The sequence below is a fragment of the Pseudophryne corroboree genome, chromosome 5, assembly GCF_028390025.1.
Source record: "Pseudophryne corroboree isolate aPseCor3 chromosome 5, aPseCor3.hap2, whole genome shotgun sequence".
Taxonomy (NCBI): domain Eukaryota; kingdom Metazoa; phylum Chordata; class Amphibia; order Anura; family Myobatrachidae; genus Pseudophryne; species Pseudophryne corroboree.
The window spans coordinates 640,197,224-640,214,839 of record NC_086448.1 but is presented as its reverse complement, the minus strand read 5'-3'; positions in this window follow the sequence as shown (position 1 = coordinate 640,214,839).

Here is a 17,616-nt window from a genome sequence, read left to right as displayed (position 1 = left end):
GTCACTGAAATTATAGGTTTGTTAAACTGTGCATGTCCTGTTTAAACAACATAAGTGTGGGTGGGAGGGAACGAAAAAATCCAGATCCAAAACCAAAACCCGAAAAGGGTGGTTTTGGCAAAATCAATTCAGATCCAAAACACGAACCGAGATTCATATCCAAAACCAAAAACACAAAACACAAAAAGTGTCCGGTGCACATCTCTAGTCCTAACACCTTACTGTTGTGAGTTGTTTAGGGAAGATATTTTCAGGGAGACAATAAGAGTTAGGCCAGTACTTTAGGCAATGTTTAATTTTTTCAGCCTATACTGACTTTTTAGCACAGGCCACAAACCAGCATAATGTAGGAACAGACTAAACAAACATCCAAAAATGGACAGGCAGAATCTCCAACACAAAAATGTGCATGACAAGGGTTTATCAGTAGAAAGGTTTATTGACATGGTATGCTGAGTGTCTCATCAGCTGGAATTATTGTAAAATGTGTGAGACCTCATTTCAGTGGACCAAGAGGTTCACTTTAGGAACCTTTATAATAAATAGGTGGTGTACAGATGTAGTACAGACATAAATCTAATGGGGCACTAACCACTGTTTCCACTTGATACTGTATGGATAAAATAATCATATTAATGGACCAATTCAGAGTCAGCTGTGACACTTAAATTGTGTGCATGAAATAAAACATGGGCTATGTGATCACACCACTCTTAATTAAATTGCAGTATTTTTCATAATTGCAAATCCCAAGCATATCTAGTAACATCTCTAGGCAGCCTGGTCTGGTTTACACTAAAACACCAAAATAATGTATGCTTGTCACCTTGGTAAAGTGGAAACCAGCAATAATCTAGAATGATAGGTCAATCACACTATAACAGGGAAACAAGCTATATGGGTTCCTTCTGTCTTAAAGGAAACCTGTATGTTCTTTTCTACAAAACACTTTTAGCCCCAATCTGAAATAAAATGGCATGGAATATGTATGCCCTGAATTTTCTGTAAGAGTCAATAGCCACTCACAGTAATTTTCACATACTAGCCACTTGGGATGGCCGGCACATGGAGCATTTTTTGTGATAGGATGAGAGGTGATGCTTTGTCTTGGCTAATTCAATTCATAGTCTTACTTTGTTATTTTATTTGCCACTGTGTTCTACCTTTTAGATTTGAATATGACAAGACAGAAGGTAGAATAACATTTTATTTTACTGTATAATGAAGTAGAAAATGTTGGTGTTTGAGGTGTTTTTATATATATATATATATATATATATTTATATATATAATGTATGTATGTATATATATATATATATATATATATATATATATATATTTAAATTGTATGTCGGCATACTATTTTCTGTACAGTATAACTATATTATAATTGGAACCCATTATACTAAGACCAGACCCGCATCCGAATGGTGGGAATAACTGTAATACTCACGTTTGGGTACCCCTGCTGCATATCGCGGCAACCCTAAATGACAGCCAAAGCTGCCTGCGAGACAGTTAATTTGACCTGCAAGGGTTAATTCCTCCCTTACCTGGTTGCCTAGCAATGGGCTGGAGAGGGAGATGAGCTGTGGAGTATTAGGACCCAGGGCTACCCTGTCGATCTGGAGGGAGCGGGAAACCCTGGAGTCACGTTGATTGGAGGAGGGCGAGTGGGAGAGAAGACAAGAGGAGCAGTTTATAAAGAGGAAGAAAGGAGCAGCGAAAAGGTGTGCCGAGGTGAGTGTGAAGGAGACGGGGAGTGCCGCGCAGGACCAAGCGCCAGCCGCAGCCGGAAGCTGGGACATGCCAGCAGTGACCCGCCCGCCTGTAGAGGAAGTGAGCTCTGCGGCGAGTGGAGAAGCCGGGAAGCGTGCCCTGCAGTAACAGGGGGGGAGGGGGGGAGGGGGGGGGGGGGAGAGCCGCAAAGGAGAAGGGGATGCTACTGCCACTGAAGAGGAGGAGATCCACGGCTGAGACCAGCGCGGTAACCACCGCCGCCGCACCTGGGGACAGGGAGATCGGACCTCCCCACCAGCAGCCCAGAGGGGAGAGACATCGCTGCAAGACAAGCAGCCAGCCCAGAGGGGAGACCGCATTTGCAGCCACAGACGAGGAGACCAACAGCAGGAGCACCCACTCCTGCAGCAGGTACTCTGACACCCCTTCCACACCACACAGTGGGGCCTGACAATAGCTGAATTCCCTGTGTGAGAAGGGGTACACCCCTGCCCAGAAACATACCCCAGTGACAATTTACCTCCATCAGTGAGTGCCTTACCTAAGTTCCAGGCTAAGACACCCCTGCCCAAACATACCCCTTATACCGAAGAGTGCCTTACCTAAGTCCCATGCCGTGACAACCCCACGTGGACTCCATTCATACCGTGTGTCAACGTACCTGGAGTAGATTTAATTTCTCTGACTTACTTTTCCGTGGATATCAATATTCTTAGGAATATAAATGCGTATAGTTTTACTTTTTATGACTCAACTTTTCGTGGATACAAATACCTCTAACATCGTTAGTCTGTGAGGTTGTGTTACTCTTTAGCTTACCCATCCTGCACGCCCTCCTGCAAATACTTTCCTGGTGTCCACTGACACTATCTCAGGAAATCACCATTGCCATGCAGGCTTTACAGGAAACCAAGACACTGATATTACACGGAAACCACTTTGTAGAAACTGAATGTTATTACTTGGCGCACAGACGATTGTGTAAATTTAGAGCAGGAACATTACTTGCCTTACATTCCTCAAAGTCGGTAATTGTACCGTAGTGTTTGACGTTGTATGTGATTAACTTGCTGAACTATCTCTATGCCTTTTAAGTTCGCAAATTGTGATTGATGTTTGCCGTTATCAGATGACTTAGGGGTAAGATTGGTTATGTTGATACATAGTGTATGTGTTACATTCTAACCACAACTGACCGTACAGCGGTGACTAATTGCATCCTTCCAAATAAAAGTGTTGTCACCAGCAATTTGTACTATTCTTTATCTGCGGGTCCTCTTTGGGGTGTCCATTCTTCTGCCACAGGCTCCTACGGAAGAAGTCGTGAGAGGTCATAAAGCAGCAAGCGTCATCTGGAGAAAGCAGGTACGCCTACACTCCCACACAGGGGTACTATTACATAACCACATAATGTTTCAGTCTGTCAGTCTTTTAACTGAATCCCCCGTTAAAAGGTCCAACCTGTACTCACTCACCTGCCATGACAAGAGGACACAATGTTGGTGCTGTTTTACCCATAGCAAGGGGATGAAAATGGTCAAATAGTACCAACTAGTATTAGCACTGTTTTTTTGTTTTGTTTTGTTTTGTAATAGGTAATGTGATATACTTCTTTATTTGAAAATGTTTCAGTTATAGTTCTGAGTTGTCAGGAACCAGCATTCAGTGATGTCTTACTTACCGGCGCGCTGGTGTGCGGGCCTCCAGAGGCCACGGCCCCAGTCTGCGGCTGTATGAGCATCCTGTCTGCGGTGCGCAGTACCCACTATTGTGCAACCCTGAAGTCCATTCTGCGGGTGTTCTCCTGTGTACCGGCCATCTGTTCAGCATGGATGCCGCCATGACACTTGCGGTCAGCTGACCGGAGAGCACCCAATCCTGTGCTGTGATTGCTCACATGATCCAAGTATCCAATGACTGCCAACCAGGGGGTATAAGTCCAGAACACTGGCTCAGTCTCATCACCTTGGACAACGCGTTGCATTGCTGCATAGCATCTCCTGGTTGCCGTTCCTGTTTCCAGCTTCCAGTCTTCAATTCCTGTTTCCAGTTTCTAGTCTTCATCTCCTGTTTCCAGCAATCTTCTGTTTCCAGTCATCTCCAGGTGATCTCCCGGTTCCAGCATTCCTGTGTAACTACAGGTCCCAGCATTACATCAGCTCCAGCTTCTGCTACAGTCAGCTTCCACCGTTTGCAGTAGAGACTTCTCTCCAGGTGCTATCCATTGTTTTCACCTGTGTATGATTGACTTGCATTGTGCTTTGATATCTGGCACTCAAATACCATCTCTTCATATGCATTTCATGCCGTCTCCTGCTTAAACCTTGCTTGGTTATGGACTTGCATTACTATTGACTGTGTGGAGAATTGCTGCTGGGTTTTAATCATACTTGCCTACCTGACCCTCTCCATGAGGGAGAAAATGCTCTGTTCCTGGACTTTCCTGGTAATGTAGGATTGCCATCACCTGTGGTGAAACACCTTTCTTATCAATTAACTAGCTCACCACAGGTGATGGCAATCCTACATTACCAGGAAAGTCCAGGAACAGAGCATTTTTCTCCCTCATGGAGAGGGTCAGGTAGGCAAGTATGGTTTTAATCCAACTGTGGGAGTGATCACCATCAGATTGCTAATTCAGTTTCCAGACTGATTCATTGCATGTGTTTCTGCACTTGTTCCCAAACAAGCTGAATATCAGTGACTGTTTGTATTATTGTTGTCAGCATTCCTGTACCCATCATTTCAAATTCATCTGTTATAATCCGTGAGCATTTAATAAACATCATTGTGCACATGCGCAGGAATCATTTACAGCCTCCCAGGTTCTCCATCGCACCACCACTGTACCACTAGTGCCCCCTCCAGGGACCAGAGCCGGCCCTAACCAATATGATGCCCTAGGCAAGATTTTGGCTGGTGCCCCCTGCCATCACCGCTAGTTCTGCCTCTGACCCTCCACCCCTTTCCCAGCACCATCACCCCCCACCCATAGCAGTCCTTTTTTTTTTTTTTTTTACTAACCGCTGTAATTTAAATAAAAACAGTGTGCACATTCGGCGCACAGCCCAAAAAGGTATGTGTTTTTGCTGGCAAGGGGCATGGCCACACAATAGTACTCCCAATTCAAATTATGCCTCACAGTAGTGCAACTTTATTCACAATTTATCATACGATAGTGTCCCTTATTCACATTACATCACACAGTAGTACCACTTTACCTTATATACGTTACTCCTCACAGTAGTGCCCCTCATTCACATAACATCATACTGATTTGCTCCTTATTCACATTACACCACACCATATTGCTTCTTATTCACATTACACCACACCATATTGCTATTTATTCTCATTACACCACACCATATTGCTCCTTATTTACATTACACCACACCATATTGCTCTTTATTCACATTAGACCACACAGTAGTACCCTTTCTATACGATACGCCACACAGTAGAGCAGCTTATACACATAATGCCACACATTGGTAATGCAGTTATACACATAATACCACACAGTAATGCCCCTTACACATATGACACACATTATTAATGTCCTTATAAACATAATGCACCTTACACATTATGTCAACCCTTATTAATGCCCTTATACAAATATGCCGCACATTGTTAATGCCCTTTTACACATAATGACACACATAATGTCCCTTACACATATGTTACACATTATTAATGCCCTTATACACATATAGTTCCTAGCATGAGTCAACTGGCAGCTCTGCCAACGTCAGATGCCTAATTTTTATGAAAATACATCTTATTTGCATTGCTATGTGGCTAGGATGCACAAGCAGCTTCTGCTGATTAAAATGATATATGGCATGCCTATATACTGTGTACGACTGGGGCTGTATCTGCATATGAAATGCTACACACAGAATATAGGCATGCCGTATATCATTTTAATCAGCAGAAGCTGCTTGTGTCCCTAGCAGATACCAGATGCCCTAGGCAATTACCTAGTTTGCCTATGCCTAGGGCCGGCTCTGCCGGCGACAGACAAAACCACAGAGCTGACATGAGTTCCTTAATATAAATGTGGTGTGTGCAGTAAATCACATTCTCTGATTGTATTGTGTAGCTTAATAAGTAATAGAACTCACTTTCTGGGGGTTTTAACATTCCAGGTTTTTCAGTTGTTTCACCATATTCTTTTGTGTATTCCCTACAGATCTGTGGCCCGGCTTCGGTAATTGAGATGTTTTCATCCTAACACTGCTATACCCTAACAGGTGATATAAAAAATGCAATATTATGAATTGCTTACCTACTGTACTGTAGGAGGCCATTCCTCTACGCTGTTTCAGTTCTCTTTAACTTCTATTTCAAGTTAGAGAGGTAAAGAGGATTTTACAAACACAATTAATTGTGCCCTTTATTACCAACAAACTTTATTTATTTAAGAAACTATTCTTCAGACGGTTTTGGGTAATATGGGGTAAATCTATTAAGAATCATGTTTTGCCTGAATTTTCCCCAGATTAAACAAGCTGCTGATCGATCATGGGTGAATATTTCTTAGTCAAACACGAAAATTTACTATGAATTATGTTTTCCAGAATCGTGTTTTTCAGTGGTGTGTTGGATTCGTATTTTTCAGCCATGTTTGCTGTGTCTGCCTGCAGCCAAACAATCCCGAACATGAATCCTGCATAGATCATTGAGATCTGTGTAGGATTCCATGTGTATAGTCTTAAAATAAGTTTAAAACATAGAAAAAAACTGGCGTGTGGACCCCCCAAAGCATAACCAGCACCAGGCTTTTACAGATGGTCCTGGCTCAGGAAATAGGGGGAAAAACAGCATGGGGTTTCCCCCGTATTTCAATGAACCAGCATCAGGTTCTTGAACCAGTCCTGGTGCTGGAAATATGGGGAAAACATTGCATTGGGGTCCCCTGTATTTTCAGAACCAGCAATGCCACAGCTAGGGGACACACTTGACACAGTGGTCCATTCATAGGATTTCTTTATATGGTAAATCTCTTAGAGGGGAAATCATCTCGTTTTACCTAGCTGCTCCTCCAGGGAGTCTGGCCCCTTCTCAGTGTCTGAAAATAGTTATGGGAGGCAGACGAAGCAATCACTGCTCCATCTGCATCTCAGTCCTTTCATTCAGATGAGCTCAGTCTCCCTGCCTCAGCTGCTGCTTCAGACCACTGTGCTGCTACACCCCCCAATGGTCAGTGTAGGGCCCCACTTCATAACCCTAATCTACTCCCTGGAGCCTACCCTAACTTCCCCTCCCACAGCCTAACCCTAGCTGACAGCATGCTGAGAATGTTGGCAATTCACATGCCACATTTCAGACGTTGACATTATAAACATGTTGACATTCTGCAGATGTCAACATGTCCCATGTCAACATTTCAACAATGTCAACTTCATCACTCTCAACATTTTGATAAGTCTAATTTGTCAAAAAGGTAACCAGATCAAAGTCAATACTAAGGCCATTGAGGGAGATGGTGTCCAATTGGTACATTAATTCGTTCTATGGCTGTGACTTCATCTCCTCCTCTGCAGTTGATATTTTAATTATTCCTGTCAGTGGCAGACTTAAGGCACAACATCATTATTATTATTATTATTATTATTATTATTATTATTAACATTATTATTAACATTATTATTATTATTATTATCCTTTTTTTATATGGCATCACAAGGGTTCCGCAGCGTCCAATTACAGAATACATAAACAAATAATCAAAACAGGAAAACAGCAACTTACAGTTGAAAACAATATAGGACAGGTACAGGGTAAATTAACATAGCTACATCAGCAGATGACACTGGAATAAGTATCAGGTGGCAGAGGACTGCTGGAGTTGGTGCAGTTGAAGATTATTAAAGTAAGAGAAAGGATAAGCACATGAGGGAAGAGGGCCCTACTCGTGAGAGCTTACATTCTACACACACCCCCCACCCCCGATCTTCACGCTGGTACTGCTATTGCTATAAAGAAAAGGATCTTAAGCAGCCCTCAGTCAGGATCTTAAGCAGCCATCAGTTAGGGAACGCAAGGGACAAGGCCCGGACTGAACATCTGGCACTTTGGAAAATGACAGGAGGGCCAAATGCCTGATGGGTTAGTCCTGCTTCAAAGCCTGGCCAAGCAGCTCTGCACAGGCCACATGGCTGATCGAGAGACCGAGTCTTCATGAGCAGCTCTGCCTCCCAATACTCTGCTCGGCGGCCCGGCATACAGATAGATTGGGTTGTGTCGTGAGGCCAGAGGAAGATAGTGGGACACGTGGTCCTAAGCCGCGCACCGGCAAAAAAGGTGCATGGCCTCACGAGCAGGGGCATGGTCTCATGTCAAAACCCCTGTTTCATCACTTCTGCGGCACAAATTTTATTACCATGGCAGTTCCAATAACTAAACCTTCAACCAGAAGAAGTTGTGTGTTGAAATGAAATTAAATATTTGGCTTGAAGAATAAATATTTGGCTTGAAGAATAAAAGTTATCTGACAGAATTTTAATTTCATTGGAAAGGATAGTACTGACATTTTCACAGCCTGTGCTGTAAATAATGGTGATATTGTGATATTATATAGTGCTCATATCCAGTATTGTATATTGTAGCAGATATCCTTACTCAGATGAAGTCACTAAAACTCAAAAAAGGCAACCCAACATAGAATACTTTCATTTAGAGATTTGAAACATCATGTACAAGTTACTATACATATATTTATTATACATCACATTAACATAAAATGTTCAAGGTGTTGCAAAGAAACAGATTCCTGTAACATAAAACAAATGATTGATGATCTACAGTAGGTAGACTTGAGAAATGGTCAAGAATGTGGCAACAACAGTTTAATGCAAAAAAAAACTAAAAAAAAAAAAGGCAAAATCATGCACTTGGGTGTCAAAGACCCAAAGGCTAAATATAGTATCAAGTGCACTATAATGGAAACTACTGAGGAGGAAAGGGATTTAGGAGCCACTATTTCAAGTGACTTAAAGGCAGGAAAGCAATGCAACAAAGCAATGAGGAAGGCAAGTTAGATGCTTGGTTGCATAGGGAGAGGAAGCAGTAGCAGGAAAGAGAAGTAATAATGCCACTGTATAAGTCATTGGTATGGCCTCATCTGGAGGCCTTATTTCCAGGAGGATATAGATACATTACAGAGTGTACAAAGAAGGGCAACTAAAATGGTGCATGGCCTTCCTAACAAAACTTACCCAAAAAGACTAAACAATCTTAACATGTATAGTTTGGAGCAGAGAAGGGAAAGTGGGGACATGATAAAAAAATTTCAAATATATCAAGGTTTTAACAAAGTACAGGAGGGAAACATTCTTCTAAAGAAGATAAGTATTAGAACTTGAGGAAATACACTGAAACTGCAGGGGAAATTTAAGGAAAAATTATTTCACAGAAAGGGTAGTGGATAAGTGGAGCAGCCTCCCATCAGAGGTGGTAGAGGCTAAGACAGTAGAGCAATTTAAACATGCTTGGGATAGGCATATGAATATTCTTACACAGAACTAAGGTTCAAAAAGGATTGAGTATACCTAAAGGATAAAAAAGGGGCAGACCAGATGGTCCAAGCAGTTCTTATCTGCCATCAAATTCTATGTTTCTATATTTCTTTGTGCATTAAGTACACATATATCTTGCTTGTATTAAGAGAAAGCATGATGGAATAGTTAATCTATACTTATAATACAGTGCAGTCAAAATTATAATAGTTTTGTGTTAGTGATTGATACTGTAGACCTAATCTATGTTGTTGATAAGAAATAACAAAAATCCCTAAGAATATCTGAGAGGTCATGAGTGCCCTAATTATATCCCTATCAAACTGCTAATGCCGAGTCACACCCATGATTTGTACATGGCTCCTTCCCAGGTGTGACTAGGCAAGACCTCTTTCGGACTGGTGGCCCGACCTGGTTTATAGCTGGGTTGGTGACATCACCGAATGCGGAGGTGGTTCTTTGAGATGAGATGATCTCCAAGTGCCACCTCTTCCTATTCAGTGAACAGGTCCCTGGTTGCATCGACCCAGCTTACGCATTCACACCACATTGTGAACTGGGTTGAACACGTGTTCATCCCTGCTCAACCCGAGTTGAAATACGGACCGCTCACCAGGATTATTTCAATTGGACCCTTTCAGACTTCAAAGCAACCCGGGCTGCTTCACGCTTATTTGCAAAAACCCTGGTTATTGTGGTGGTCTGAAATGGGTATTATTCAACATGATAAAAATAGCATTGATCTTGCAACTTGTTTTATACTTTGGGTTGATACAATATTTTATGAAGAAGTCATTTGTTATGGTATTATTATTATTATTATTATTATTATTATTATTATTATTAAATGCCTCTTTTGAGGAATAAGTTCAGATAGATAACAAGTGATAGTGGAATAGTTAATTTTTTTTGTCAGTATCCTGATATAAAAAGGAGTGACAAGGGTTGTCTTTAGGATCTTCATTGGGATGTATTCTGCATAACAACTATGACTTTGTCTATAGTGGTATTGGTAGAAGGCACATGTTTAAAAATGGGTAGTGGATAAATATTATATGTCATAGGTTTGTAATAATGAATGTGATAAGAACAGCAGTAAAAGTTACAAGTTGCATAATACAGATATGCCCTCCTACATTATTGCTGCTGTCACGCCAAAAAGCTCCTCCCATGAGCCTCTACTAGCGCCTGGTGTCTTTTTTGCATATTTTTACATAAAGATCATCACATTGCGATGCAACTAGGACACACAACTGTACTGATTCCTTTGATATGCGACACTTGTATATCTTTGCGTGACTGAATGTCTGAATCTTTGTATGAAGTGCTACAAAGCAGCGCCCATGTCAAGTTCTGTTGTGCTTTGTATACACACATAATATACAAGTGTTGCATATTAAATTAATTAGCTGTTACGACCCGCCGGGCGGTCCGTGTCGGTCACAGGACCAGGTCATTGCCAGGTAAACAGGACGCAGAGTTCCTTCTGGCTGCCCGTGTTGACAGTGTCTCCCCAATGCCTGGTACTGCAGCCGCATTGAATCCTGGAAGCCGCCGGGCACCTAGCAACCGATACTCTGGATGCAGATGGCATTCCCGGTTGCTGAGCAATGGGGGAGCAGGCTCAGTGGAGTAGTAAGAACTTGTAACAGCACCGTTGCCCGTCCTTTAGGAAATCATTGTTCCTCCTGGTCCTCAGCTGCTGATTGGTCAAGTTACCCTTTATAAACCTTGCTGGTCATCCCTTCTGTGCAGGTTATAGTTTACCCTGCTGTGTAAACCACTGGCCCCTGTTACCTGTCTGGATCATTGTCCTGTGGATACTCTGCCGGACTCCGTGCCTGTCAGTGTCCTGTATCTTGCCTTGTCTGCTACAATCCAAGTTCAGTGTGGCTATCTCTATCTGCCAACTCTAGTTCCCTGGCTGGGAGCTTGCATACCACCTGCACTGAAAAGTCACCTGACCTGATGGAGGTTTATCTAGCTCGTGCCTCATACGTAGGGCAGCCATGTGCATCATTCTCTGCTATTACTCAGTGCTATTTGGGGTCTACAGTCTATTGATTGAGTTCCTACTGCTGTAGGTATCAAGTCAAAGGGGACCTCTACGTACTGGTTTGCGCAAAAAGCACTAAGAGAACAGCGAGGGGTTGCTACTTGTGAAAACCCTCTTGAGGGCTCTAGGAGCCTCACACCAATAGTACTGAAGTTCCCCACGACCCAATGCTAGGCTTAGTGCCCTTAACATCTAGCAAGTCCAGTCTTGTTGCCAAGCAAGTCTGAGGTTCCTAACATTAGCACAGTCTGCTGATGCGACCTAGTCCCATCATGTTGCATCTAAGACACATTTTCAGCAAAAAAAATATACTTGATGCTAGCAGAGTTGCATGGAACACGGCGACTCTTGCCATGAATTTTGGGGCAGATGTACAAAGCCTGGAGAAGTGATAAAGCAGTGATAAGTGGAAGGTGATAATGCACCAGCCAATCAGCTCCTAACTGTCATTTTTAAAACCTGCAATGATTGGCTGGTGCGTTATCACGTTACACTTATCACTTCTTTATCACTGCTTTATCATTTGTCCATGCTTAATACATCTGGCCCTTTGTGCTGTGTGGGGTATTGAGGCTAGATGTATGAACCAGAAAGAAAATTAATAAGAGGATTACTGTAGCTTGCTTAGACTAATGGCCAAACAACAGCTCCTGGGCTCAGTGTGGAAATTACATGGTTTTATGTCTTGTCAGTTTGCATTTTATTTGCAAGTGAATATTTTATTGAAATTTTCTAAATTTTATTAAACGAAAAATAAAGTTTTACAAGTTCTTGCAACAAAATATAAAATGTATCCTGAAATAGCAATAACCAAGAACTACACTAAACCACAGCATGCTATGTTATCACTTTACAATTTGTCTCTCCTGCTATGACTATTATTCGAACATATAGCAGTTGTTATGTCCAAACTATAAAACTGGTCATCGTAAAATAATTTATGCCAACAAAACTGGGTAAAAACTGTTCTGTCATAAAGTCAATTGTCAACAAATATCAATAGCCGAGGTATCAGGCTCACAGCCAATTCGTTTCAGCAAACAGTAGCTAAATAAAAAATACAGTTATAACACAGAGTGACATTCTTCATGTTGTATCAGTTATGGAATCCGTAGAGATCAGTTGATATAGATGTCAGGCAGGCAAGCTCCTATTGCTTATGGATATGAACACAGGCAGCACCTGTCTCCTCAGCAGGTTCCCAATCTAATAGTGATGGAATAAACCTGACTATATTATATTTGCTACTTTTACCTAAGGCAACAGATGCACAGAACAGTGATGATACCCCCTATCTGTCTGTGACAGTACATAGCTGTTATTTAGACTGGAGATGCAAATTTAATGAGCATAGAGTACAGATGATCATTTTATTAACCAGCTTGGCAAAGTAGCTTACTAGTTTCATTTACATCAAGCTTGAAAACTTTGATGAAATTATTATTGGGAAAAGATTTATCATCTACAGTATTCGAGAATTTTAAATAAAAGATATATTCCCCGTTTAGAAATAGAACTTTTTTTGTTAGGACAAAACAGCAGATTGTCTTCTATTGCAACATTAATGTTTAATCTATGACTCTGGACACAAAATATGTATGGCCCAGCTGGTTAGGGTTTACTTGATCTAGTAGAAGCATGCAATGAAACATTAGTTTTAGTAGACCAGGTGATACCAACTAAATATGTCAGGACCTCCCCAGGTTGGAAAAATTTATAGATTTTAAAAAGGTATACTGGAATAAACTCACTTTTTAATATGTAAAATTTGCTACATAAATCTGGTATTCTATTTCTTGGCAGAGATATCTTATAGTACATTTAAGTAAGTTAATAAGTTTGTACAAACCATATAAAACCTACAAAAGTCTGAGCTTGAAAAAATAAATATATTTTTTCTACATTTTACCTATATTTCCTACTAGTAAATTAATGAAATGGAAGTTAATTAAAAACTAAAATCAAGGACCTCAAATTTAAAACTTGCCTCAGTTATGGAGTTGCTGGGCTTCAAAAAAGCGTAAGCTGCAAGTGTAAGTAATTAAAACATATAATTAACAAGTGCTGCTAACAGCGCCCCCTACCCTGCAGCGCTATGTGCGGTGCACACTCTGCACACACCTAGTTACAGCCCTGCTGGGCATGTTCTGCAGATCTCCTCAGCATCACAGTTGCGACTGCGAGCTGCACCTGTGGATCTATTACAAGGTGGTGTCCACCAATATTAAATACACCTTTACACCAACTAGGAGATGTGGAAAACTTACATTGTTTGTTGGTTTTATATATATATATATATATATATATACATACATACATGCATACACAAGGGTGGTTCAATAAGTAACATTGCCTCTCACATGTGTAATGTATTTCATTTTAATTTCCCACCAGGCCTAAGAGGGTAGATTACTACTTCCCCACACAGCCATGAGACTGCGACTCATATCATATACTCATATATACGCCATGAGACTGTGACTCATATACTGTCCCAACATCAGTTGCAAGATGGCAGGCCTGGCTGAAACATAGTCAAATATTGATTTGCGTAGCGTGATCAGATATCTGCATCTAAATGGCACATCAGCAGCTGAAAGTGGTCGCCAGCTTGTCGAGGTGTACAGTGTTAATGTCATGTCATGGAAACAGGTTTGGATTTGGTGCAATGCCTTTGATAACGCCAGGCCACAATCAGCCACCTGCACGCATGAGTTGTTACGGCGCTACCTTTGGGAGGTACTGGACCATGCTACCTACAGCCCTGACCATGCGCCGAGTGATTTCCATCTCTGTGGACCATTGAAGAAACACCTGGGTGGAAGGCGATTCACAACCAGCGGTGAAGTTCAGCAAGCCGTCATGTCCTGGCTTCAGGTGATTGACACTGATTCCTTCTATGCTGGGATAGATGTCTTGGCATACAGTTTGAACACATTTTTAGGCAAGTATGAAGACTATGTGTAAAAATAATCTGTACCACGGCCATACTATTGATTATATGTACATGTACGAGTTGCAGAAATTTTAGCAGTGAGAGGTATTGCTAACTTATTTATTGAACCACACGTGTGTGTGTGTGTGTGTGTGTGTGTGTGTGTGTGTGTGTGTGTGTGTGTGTATGTATATATATATATATATATATATTGTATTGCTACTTTTCTATCACAGTGCTGTCTGTCCTGCTTCAGCTGGTTTACCCAGTTAGTGAGTGGTTCAGCTTTCCTGAGTTTCCATGGCAACAGCCATCACTCGCAATTTCTCTTGCTTATCACTATATGCTGCAGGGCATCAACATGACACTCATTGCTGCTCTTCACTGCCTATCAAAGTTATGAAATCAAATGTTTAGCAAAAATCTCCTGCAATAACCAATGAAGGGGGTCTTGAACAATAATGGTAATAGCTGCTCCTTAGTAAATAGATGCGTATGTGTTCAAATTATTTATATAGTGTAGATGTAGATAGATATATATATATATATATATATATATATATGGATGCAACCACACCATGAGGCTCCAGCTGGGGCTATGTTGTAGATGAGACCAGCACTCCAGATATAGTCAAAAGTTTTTATGCCATTTGATAACACATCACAAAACTGGTTCTCTGTGCAAATTCAGCAATTTGTACCATCACAAACGGGTTAATTGTGCAAATTCAGCAATTTGTAAAACATGATTTTTATAGTGGTATCTCACACGTCCTGTGTACACTGGGGATATGCATCCTACCCAGCCACGTCTCCCAACAGCTGTTTCGGCTACCGCCGTCGTCAGGGGAGCTGTTACTGTTCGTTAGCTAATCTTGTCACTTTTAAAACCCACAAATAATTCAAAACCGTGCTCACCTGTCTCCTCATTCTTGATCATCCCCGCCAGCTGGAGTTGAAAGGCGCGCTCGCCCCCTCGCCCGGATGCCGCGGCGCCTGGCTCTGACGTCATCTGGCTTAGTCCTCTGCTGGCGGACCATTCACAGCGCTTCCTCCGTTGCCTAGGTAACGGAGGACACTATCACACCGCACCACGTGATCGTGACGCGAGTCCAGTAATTCCCGCTCTATCAGCAAGTGGAGGTGAGCTGATCAGTCCGCCCACGCAAGGGATCCGCCTTCAGTGACGTCTATCACTGGCCTCCTCGTCTCCCAGCAACCAAGCTGCGTCGCCTCCCCACTCCTGCAGCAGGGAATCAAAAGAAATATAGTGTATCCGCATATGGAAAAACCACTCTATTATTAAACTGTATGCCCCCCAAGGGACTGTCTATCTGTAACATGTTACGGGTATTCATAAAAATTGCTTAATTTATTTAACCATCTTACATCTTAAAGTCAGATTTACCTAACATCCTACATTCCAAGACTGTGTGTAACTGGACTCCAATCCATTGGCACTCTTGGTAATTAACAATCCTATAAATATACGTCCTTAGTCACACCCACTGTCCCGTAAATCTAGGACGTATATTTATAGGATTGTTAATTACCAAGAGTGCCAATGGATTGGAGTCCAGTTACACACAGTCTTGGAATGTAGGATGTTAGGTAAATCTGACTTTAAGATGTAAGATGGTTAAATAAATTAAGCAATTTTTATGAATACCCGTAACATGTTACAGATAGACAGTCCCTTGGGGGGCATACAGTTTAATAATAGAGTGGTTTTTCCATATGCGGATACACTATATTTCTTTTGATTCCCTGCTGCAGGAGTGGGGAGGCGACGCAGCTTGGTTGCTGGGAGACGAGGAGGCCAGTGATAAACGTCACTGAAGGCGGATCCCTTGCGTGGGCGGACCGATCAGCTCACCTCCACTTGCTGATAGAGCGGGGATTACTGGACTCGCATCACGATCACGTGGTGCGGTGTGATAGTGTCCTCCGTTACCTAGGCAACGGAGGAAGCGCTGTGAATGGTCCGCCAGCAGAGGACTAAGCCGGATGACGTCAGAGCCAGGCGCCGCGGCATCCGGGCGAGGGGGCGAGCGCGCCTTTCAACTCCAGCTGGCGGGGATGATCAAGAATGAGGAGACAGGTGAGCACGGTTTTGAATTATTTGTGGGTTTTAAAAGTGACAAGATTAGCTAACGAACAGTAACAGCTCCCCTGACGACGGCGGTAGCCGAAACAGCTGTTGGGAGACGTGGTTGGGTAGGATGCATATCCCCAGTGTACACAGGACGTGTGAGATACCACTATAAAAATCATGTTTTACAAATTGCTGAATTTGCACAATTAACCCGTTTGTGATGGTACAAATTGCTGAATTTGCACAGAGAACCAGTTTTGTGATGTGTTATCAAATGGCATAAAAACTTTTGACTATATCTGGAGTGCTGGTCTCATCTACAACATAGCCCCAGCTGGAGCCTCATGGTGTGGTTGCATCCATATTGAAAAAATTTTGACCGAGCACCCTCCTATTCTGGAATTCATTATTGTTGTGCGGTCCATGCTGTCTACTATATATATATATATATATATATATATATATATATATTACATAATACTTGCTGAATATAAAATGGTCAGTGGGGAATGCAGCCTTCCTAAAGTGGGTTTCCAAGTGGTTGACTGTGAATGTGATGTTACTATCCCATGGAGTGGGTATGGTCATTAATATGAATGGTATTTCTAGTTTTTAACAAGCACAGATTAACTTCCAGCCAGTGTCAGTGGAAGTAAATCACCCCCATAGTTTATTTACCCTCATACCTTGTGATCACATGGCAGCTTTCCCTCATACTGTATCTGACCTAGTATGGTCCCCCCCTTCCATTAAGTTAGATGCCCATTATTTATACAGTGCTGTGTACTGTATATAATATTACTGTATATAAACTGCTATATACACATTAATCTCCGTATTCAGTGCTTTCAGTACAGTATATAATATAGTACTATTTCTAAATAATATAGCATGTGAATATCCTTCACACTAAGCGGATATGTAATAGCTTGCAATTTTGAAAAGATAGCAAGGTTTAACAATTTTCTGGCAAGTTTCAAGTCACTGTATGCAATAGAATAGGAATCCCACCAAAATTATTCTTGACACGATCACCATGCTGATTTTTTATTTTTTTTGCTAGACATGCAAGTCACCAGATGTATCCAGAGAGTTGTAAAGTCACCGAAAAAACAACAGAATAAATTGCAAAACAATAGGCTGGCTCTGGCCAGCGAGACAGCTGAAACCATACATCTGAGGCTTAATGTATTAGAACACGTGGCCTATTTGAACACATTAAAAGCCTATACATAGTACAGTATATACATCAGCTCACAAGCCA